The 9,322-nt window shown below is 40.0% G+C and overlaps 1 pseudogene; it reads right to left on the bottom strand.

Moving 5' to 3' along the window:
- Window positions 1-3,655: 3,655 nt before the first annotated feature.
- Window positions 3,656-6,705, bottom strand: LOC137278973 (uncharacterized; annotated as a pseudogene).
- Between the last annotated feature and the right edge of the window lie 2,617 nt (window positions 6,706-9,322).

Here is a 9,322-nt window from a genome sequence, read left to right as displayed (position 1 = left end):
TTATTCTTGTTTCTCTATGCCTAAAATGGCCCTAACGTCAAAACGACGTACAACTGATAATGTAAATTATTCACTCAAAGATTTGCATATCTTAGTGATATGCATATGTTTCCGTGTAACCTTTAATACAATACATTCATACAATACAAAGAATACGTTGTATCAATACAAAGACACACCTTGTAATGGCTAATGCTGCATTTATTGTGGAAACAACAAATGGTTCATTTGCTCTAGAAACCTATGTTCGCGAAAACCCCCTATCATCATTGATCGTCACTGATCAATTCAAAGTATTTCCACAACGAAAAGGAAACTGAATTTTAATAACAACACAACAAATTTGCTATAATCAAAAAGTGTAAAAGCTGTAGAAATTATTTTAACATGTTTGAATGCCTCTCATAAAAGTGAGTAAATATAGATTTATGACGCTTTTAGAAACATTCCAGAAATATCACGGCGGGGAACACCAGAAATGGGCTTCACTCACTGTACCCATGTGGAACAGATCTCGGGTCTGTAGAGTGAGGAGCGAACGTTTTAATGACTAGGGTACCCCAGCTCTTAGTAAGGATGAGCGATGGATATCGTAACTGTGAAGCAACTCGTAGCTTAAAACGCACAAACATCCGTGATCTTGTTTTGTAATACATGCATACAACATATGAGGTATATGATGTTGATTATACCGACGGGGCGACATGTGATACTGCAGGACAATATCACTGACAAGGAACTTGTTATGATATAATTAACATGTCACAGATGGGTCTTATTAATACTATAAAGAGTAGAATCTCACAGTCTACTCAGTCAGTTAGTGATAATGTACATGGTTATGATGCATTGTGAGTATAATCTCACAAAATAGTCAGTCTATTATAGACAAGGTGCATTTCTGCATAATCTGACAATGTAGTCAGTATCTTTTGCGATAATGGACATTTCTGGCATAGTGCGAAGTGGTCATTTATCCTCTTTATATTTTTTCCAGAGAACGGGGGTGGGGTGGGGTGGGGTAGGGTGGAGTGACGGATGTAGCATGGTTGCTTACCCCTCTCCTTTTATGCTGAAAGGTTATAAAAAGACAATTGAAACACTCGTGCAAACGGGTGGAAATGAAGTGACCAACGTCAGAAAACGTCTGCTTGTAAGCTGCTATTTCAAACAGGTACCTAAACGGTGAAGAGCAGTGAAAAAGCATCGATGCGTGCGTGTTGTTCTCAACTTTATACGAATAATGTGACTTGTACTTGCAAACCATTGACATTAAGTGGCAGCTGTATTTCCATTTGAATTTGATTAAAAATGTACCATTTGTATCGAATGCATCGAACGTTAAAGAACGTAACAGTGAGAATTCTACGACCTGATGTGTTTTCCCATACCTTTAAAGAAAGTTTGCAAAACATTCATTTGCATATATTTCAAACAACACGAAGATTTTACTTTTCAGATATAGGGTTACCGTAGATCGACCCATCGTTAATGACGCCGAGTATATATTTATTCAAAGCAATGTTCACATGAACTGGACCCGTAAATCTCCGGCTTCATTTTTTGTCTTCAGCAAGAGACGACTGACAAGATCGGTTGGTCATGTTCGCTAACGTAAATGTCACCGTATCCCCATCTAGAGTAGATTGATGCTCATGCTGTTGATCATTGGATTGCCTTGTCCAGACTCGATTGTTTACAGACTGACGCGATATAGTTGCAATATTGCTGAATATCTCATTTCAACTATTCATCTCTTCATTTCATGATTTCATCAAATCTAAGACCATGTGCATTCATAATCGAGATGTACCAGGATGTGAAACCACTATATTTTGGGACATGCGTTAGACAACATGGGCACCCGTTCCCCTTCGCATGGTCGGTTGCGTTACCAAAGATGTCAGCCTTGATTGAGACAAGACATTGGTCATGTGATGGCCTTCGGTAAGCAGCAGGCCCACCTATAGCTGTGTCAGTAGTGCATGAGTGACACAAGCAATTCCGACGAGAAATGATCGAGTCAGAATGTGACCATATCATCATGAGACGACCTACTCATTTTATGTTAGCATTTCCTGTACCCCTGAGACGCTATGACTGGGGAGCGTTTGCACTGTTCCTTAACAACATTTTCAAGTGATTGGTATATACATAAACAGCAGATACAGACGGATAGAGGGTGTTCATCACCATGCACCCTACTGATACTTAAAATAGTTTAGTTGAAAGTACTGCAATATACGAATGGATCCAATATGATACTATTGTAAGCTGAAAGTGTATCTCTATTAACGAAGTACTTCAGTATTCTGATGAGTCCAATATGATACTATTGTAAGCTGAAAGTGTATCTCTATTAACGAAGTACTTCAGTATTCTGATGAGTCCAATATGATAATACTGTAACCACATATACAGGTTCGCCTTCTTACACAGGCTAAGCTGTAACCAAGACAAGAGGAAAAAACCCGTACCGCTATGTTCTAGTATAAATTAGGGCAGTATTGATGTTATCACCAAGTCATGGGGTGAGCTACGCGACACACGCCGGGGTCACTTTGTGTGTTATCTGTGTACGTTACTTGGGTCACACGTATCAGTTTGGTTGTTTTTTTTAACGCAACAATATTCCAGCTATGTGGCGACGGCCAGTAAATAATCCAATCTGGATCAGATAATGCAGTGACCAACAACTTAACAATCGATCTCCACAAGTGCGACACACTCACAAATGTGAACCAAGTCAGTGAGTCTGGTCACTCGACCCCGTTATAGTCGCATCTTACGACAATTTTTACCCGAATCTTGTTGTAAATATTAATTACCCATGACATACATGCAAGGACAGATCGACGAAGTGAGGAACAAACACAAGGCACGTGCAACAACGTACATATTGCATTGTGGCGATGCTTTCCTGATTTTTTCGACAACAGTGCATCAAAGTAAACATTTTCAACATTAGTCCTGTTTATGGATGTCAAATGTGCCAGTTACAAATATTGATGGATATGTTGTCACACACACACATGTATATACACCCGATGTGTGGTCACTTACACTCTAAGTAAATGATGGACATATATATTAAACACCTCATTTTTCCAATTGTCCAAGACAAAACTCAAATTTTACGGTGTTTCCATATTTTGTATGTGTAATATACATACATACATGCATGCATGCATGCCTACATGCAGTCACATATTCCTTCCTGTTGGATTAAGATTCGTCATATAAACACCTTTAAAGATAAATTACCCTTTTCCTTGAAACGTATACAAACACATTCATATTAAATGCAAACATGACAACAAAGCAATTGGCCATATTCGGTGTATATATGTTCGTCACCACTGCTTGTATCCTACTTACATAAACTCGCAATAGATCGTGCTTATAACACTGTGATGGACACAACGATATTGTCACTTTATTGGCTCTATTCTCGGTGAGTAGGCGTACCCAGCAACCAAAGCGAATCATGATAGACAGATGATCGGTGTTCTTGCTCCGTAACATGGTTCGTAACATAACTTCCTAACCCATTGTGAACAGTCCTCATTGCACAATCACTGGTATGCCTGGTCCAGAGTTTACCGCAGTACAGATGCCTCTTGCAGCTTTAAACAGTGTGATTGATTATTGGGTGTTATTGATTCATTGGGCCAATCTTCCCAGTTATCTCGGGACTGAAAGAGTTGTTGGGATAAGCAGTAGAAATTGCTCCAGGATTTTCCACATTGGGCTCGTGTGCGTAGTAGGGAGGAGGCTGGTTAACTGTCTGGTGATTGTTGGTGTTGGAAGGTAGCTGGCCCTTTACTAATGACCGGAAGTCTTTGTTCAGTAACCAGAGGAAAGGAACGATAGCAGATTTAGCGTAACTGAGGTAACATATGACAGCTGAGAGTATGAAATACCAGGTGCAGTCCAAACAAGGGAGACCTATCAAAGCCATAACTTCGCTTGGGAAGAAGAGAGCAACCGTCAAGAAGGAAACCAAGATGATATCCACGGGTGCAGTGGGATTGGTAGAGGGTAGGGATACTGCACCTTAACCATACTGACCAAACGCCTGGGGTATTCCCTTTTGACGTAGAGCAATACTGACCACTGTCGTGATGATAGCGATTAGAGATGGTACCCAATAGGACATTACAAAAAGAGCTCTTCCGAATTTTAGTGCTGCATACCAGCCACACGTTGGTACGCTGGAAGACTGTCCAACGATCATTATTGGCACCAGAACGATGATCGGTCCAAGAATAAAGAATGCCACGAGCATGCATGTGACCATTCCTTGGTACGATGAAACTGTACGTTGAAATATAAAGTCCAAGTTCAGGGCGATGATGGCGAAGCAGCTGTTGGCAACAGTGATGTAACTGCTCCCCTTACAGTGCCTTCATAGCTACACACGACACGTCGTCACCAGCATGTGTGTCCACATCGGGAGAGGAAAGATTCCGACGAAAAAGTCTACCAATGCCAAGACCAAGACAATGACATACTTGGAATTTTGTCTGAGTACTTTCTTTGACAAAATACTGCCAATTATTACCAGATTGCCGACTATGATCCCTATTGCAAATAACCTGTTGAAGACGACCTGTGCAATTACATATCCGTTCATCTGAAAAATGAAAGAAGACAACAGTGTTTGGTTTTTTTTATAGCAATAAAAAAACCAAAACAAACAAACATACATATAATGCTTAACACTGGGTTACGAGTGATTTAGCGTCGCTGCAAACCTTATCTAGGCACTGGATCTCAGACTAAAGTGAGGGAGAAAGCCTAAATGATAGGTTCTTTGATAACAACTTAGTCGCAACCCGCGATCACGAATAAACTGCTGATATACCAATAAATGTGTAAGGAGTGAAATGAGTTTCGAAAACACGATCACAGACTCCTGAAGGGCTCAATGGAGGCAACTCTCTACGTCCCTTCCTAACTTATCTTGGCGGTAAATTTCATCTTAATAAGCTTGACCGAAATCAGTCTAAAGCTTTCAAAATAAGCTTTCACACATATAGACACTGATGCATCGAAAGAACCATACAATGATCGTACTGATGGGGCCTTTTGGATACCCAATTTATTGGACGCTCAGGTGGTCAGATTCCCTGATTATCTTTCTTTTTTTACAGCTGAACATTTTGCAAGAATCGCGATGGGTAGATGAACATGACCATGAAACAGTTGTCTTTACATATTCCATGGCAGCAATCAAAGCTATAGAAGCTGGTGGAAATAGATCTAGCGATGACATTGTTCATGACAAATTAAAGTTGGATATATCTTGAAGTGCATAACATACGATACTATGTGGTCCCAGCACATGCTGGAATACATTGGAACGAGATTGCAGATAATTTGACTAAATCCGGATTACAGTTTCCTGAAGTTGATTTATTCAAATGTCAGCCACTCTCTAAAGATTTTGAAAATGTTTTATTGAAATGTATCGAATATTATCTAATTACAGGCCATGGGCATTGCAACATAAGTCCGATGAGTTAGCCAAGGGGCGGTGGGTTAGCCTTTGGGCGGTGGGGACATCTGTGGTTAAAGTGTTCGCTCATCCGTGGCCGTGATATGGCTCAAATAGCGTTAAAAGAGGCGTAAAACTGTACTCACTCACTCGACTAGACTCAGAATCCAACCGGGACGCTTAAGCATAAATAAACGTTAACTGGAAATAATGATATGGTATGGTTTTCAATCACCTTCTAAATGTAGAACCTTCGTCTAATAAAGCCACGTTATGGTGAAAATAGGGTACAGACCTTGAGTGTTAGATAGTGTTGATTGTACGTTAGTTCGGTGGTCTGTCACTGTCAATTGCCGGCCGACTGTTACTATTACCTTTTTATCAAAGACAAATTAATGTTTTATACCTCATTTCGTGTCACGTGATAGATAAAATCACAGCAACCAATAATATGGGGCATATGCTTATCACTTGACGAGGCCCAACTACCAGAAAACATGACAACCTGCCTACCTGGTCCCCCGTTTAAACGCTAATCATGGCATTTATTTCGAAGCAAAACCTGTAAAATGTCTTTTGAATGAATGGTAAAAAACTACTTCAACGTAATATACTGTTTTGACATATATCTATCGAATTATGGTGTGGTTCTTTATTCCAGGTGAAATATATTTTCTGTAATAAATGATAAATATTTCCGTGACTCTCTTAGCTATATCGACGAACGTCACGCTTGCATCAGGTCAAGTGGAGCGGTAGTCATTCAATATTGAGCAATAACAACAAGCCTCTGTGTGTCAAAATAGTTCTTAAGACACTGGTGAGATACTTTCCACGTAAAGAGAGTGAGAGAGTGAATTCAGTTTTCGCCGCTTTCAGCAATATTCCAGCAATATCACGGCGGTGGACACTAGAAATGGGCTTCGCAAATTGTACCCATATGGGGAATCGAACCCGGATTTTGACCGTGACAAGCGAACGCTGGGCCACCCCTTCTCCTCTTTCCACGAAATTTTGCATTTGATACTTTACTAATGTATAGTATGTGTTTTCACTCAACATGTTTCCTTGCTCTAGTTTTCACGCTACTATGTTACATCAAGAGATGAGTCCACCTGGGGTCCTTTCTTGTCGTTTGGATGGTCAGGCTCGCTGACTTGGTTGACACAAGTCATCTTATCCGAGTGGCGCAGATTGCTGTTCATGCGTATGATGTTGATCACTGGTTTGTATAATGCAGACTTGGTTATTTACAGACTGTCGTCATATAGCATGTTAATGCTGGTGAGGGCGGCGGTAAACAAGAAACCAATCAACCAACCAACCAACCAACCAAACAACCAAACAAACAAACAACCTGGAATCGTCCCTCGCCATGGAAGACCATATCAGTTACCTTTAGAGCACTAGTTTGACAAGGGCATTTCTTGGGATCAACTTCACAGACTGCAAAGAGTGCAGAATACAGCTGCAAAGCTAAATACTAATACTAATTTCTGCCTAGAGAACACATTCAACCTGTACCCAAACCACTTTATTCAGGTAGTATATTATTATATTCATCATTAGTATATTCATCATCAACCACTCTTTAGAAATATTATTTATATACTTGCCTTACAATTCACTTGCCCTAGCTGTCATTTGGAAATTCAATTCAATGCTAATATGTTAGTGAAATAGAGTGGCTGACAGGAGTTGTAAATTGGTTTGCATGCAACCCCATATTTGGTGCACGTCGATGGATCGCAAACATGTTCCGGAATGGACACAAGTAACCATCAACTCTTTTAAATGCTATACTCTGTTCTGGGTATTTGTGATGTGATGTATTTTTGTGTTTTACTGGTAATATATATGAGGGCTGAAGTAGAATATGTTAAGAACCACAAGGACAATTCAATGGTACCAGTCAATCCTTATTAATATTTGAAGAGATTATACTACAAAAAATGCGAAAATGTGCCCAAAAACCTACCTAGAAGATTTTGTGTAATCTTAGTAATCTTCTTAAGAAGGGCTGAATATCAGCATATTGGCAATTAGATCTGCCGAAGACACCCCATTAAACTTGAATATCCAGGCTTTCTTCAATATCATTAATTCGTTGAACAGTGGAAATATGCACTTAAATATTAAGAGTGAATGAGTTTCCGTCACTTTTAGCAATATTCCAGTATTATGACGAGGGGGAAAACCATGCATTGTATTCATTTGGGGAATCGAACCCGCGCCCTTTGTGTGACGAGCGAACGCTTTAACCACTAGGCTACCCCAGCTCGGGCCTCTTTAGAAGAGAGAGCAAGGGTTTCGAGCTATTGAGGATAGGCGGTGAATATCCTTACTGTAAGCGACTCGTAGCTTGAAACGAACAATAATCCGTGATCTAGTTTTGTAGTATATGAATACAACATCATGAGGTATATGGTGTTGATTACACCGACGGGGCGACATGTGATACTGCCAGACAATATCACTGACAAGGAACTTGTTATGAAACAATTACCATGTCGCAGATGGGTCTTATTAATACTATAAAGGGTAGAATTTCAAATCTAGTCAGTCAGTACATGTACATGGTTTCACGTAGGTACATTAATATTATATTCAGTTTAATCTCACAATATAATCAGTCGGCTATCGACAATGTGCATTTCTGTATAATCTCACAATGTTGCCAGTTTTCGATAATGTGCAGTCTGGTACAGTACGAAGTGTATATTTATCTTCTTTACCTTTCATTGGTGTCCAAAAGAAAATAAGAACAACGATGACACACAACCCCCTTACTCATCACGAACTCCAGAGCCAGAGCAATACTCTTATGTGTCTCACGTTACACCGCCTTACCTATTGTGTGCTTTGTATCTAAGTATTGGCACAGCTATGATAGAACCATCAAACTACTGTATGCAGGGTGTATTTCCATACTGTCTTCAATTCCAAACTGCCTACAGGCCTACAGGTTAAACACTATGAAACGGTCCAGTGACCAGGACGTGAAGGTAATGGTCTGACATGTTCTACCCTTGCTAAAATGAACTTTACCAGTTAGTTGGTTAATGAACTGACCTGTTATGTAGCGTGTGCCTACAGAAGTTTTAAAAAATAACAAGTGTTGGTTGGTAAGACATCCTTATTCATTCTAAGAATTCTCAGTCTTTAGATGGAGATATGGATATATCATGAAAAATTGTTGTTTTACGGTGGTTTTGCAATCTGTAAGTGGTTTTTCTTACACAGTTGCACAGAACTCACAATCACTTAGCAAACTTGATGAGATGTCCAGCACCATCTAGGTACTGAAGAGGTGTTTTTTCTGCGGGTGCTCCTTCGGTCTGAGGGTTCTGGCATTAAGTTCCCCTTAAACAAGTTTGATTGACTTTGGGAGGGCACCACAGTTGAGCTGACCTGAAAACTTGTGTTGGCAGTTTGGGATGGAGGCAGTTTGGAACTATAGGCTGTATGGGATCTAATTAACCATATTCAAGTACGTACAAGATCAGTCACTTAGTGAGCAAAGGCGGTTCCTAAGGGCGTGAAGGATTTAACGTGGTGAGTGTAGCAGGGGTGCGCACCTCTCCCCGTTTTTCTTGAATGTTCATTAAATGACCGTTGAAACTCCCATGAAAACGGGTGAAAATGAAGTGAACAACGCACCAAGCCAGCGTGAGCCAATTCCACAAACCCGCGATTTAATATAGTTTTGACTTCTTAGCAGCGCCTGAGAAAACCCTCCAATAAAGATGTCAATTTGGACAAGATAGTTTCTTAAACAACACTGTTCTGTAATTGGTATAAACATAACAAAGACAGTATTCA

The sequence above is a fragment of the Haliotis asinina genome, chromosome 3, assembly GCF_037392515.1.
Source record: "Haliotis asinina isolate JCU_RB_2024 chromosome 3, JCU_Hal_asi_v2, whole genome shotgun sequence".
NCBI classification, from domain to species: Eukaryota; Metazoa; Mollusca; class Gastropoda; order Lepetellida; family Haliotidae; genus Haliotis; species Haliotis asinina.
This window is presented reverse-complemented; position numbering and strand designations above follow the sequence as displayed.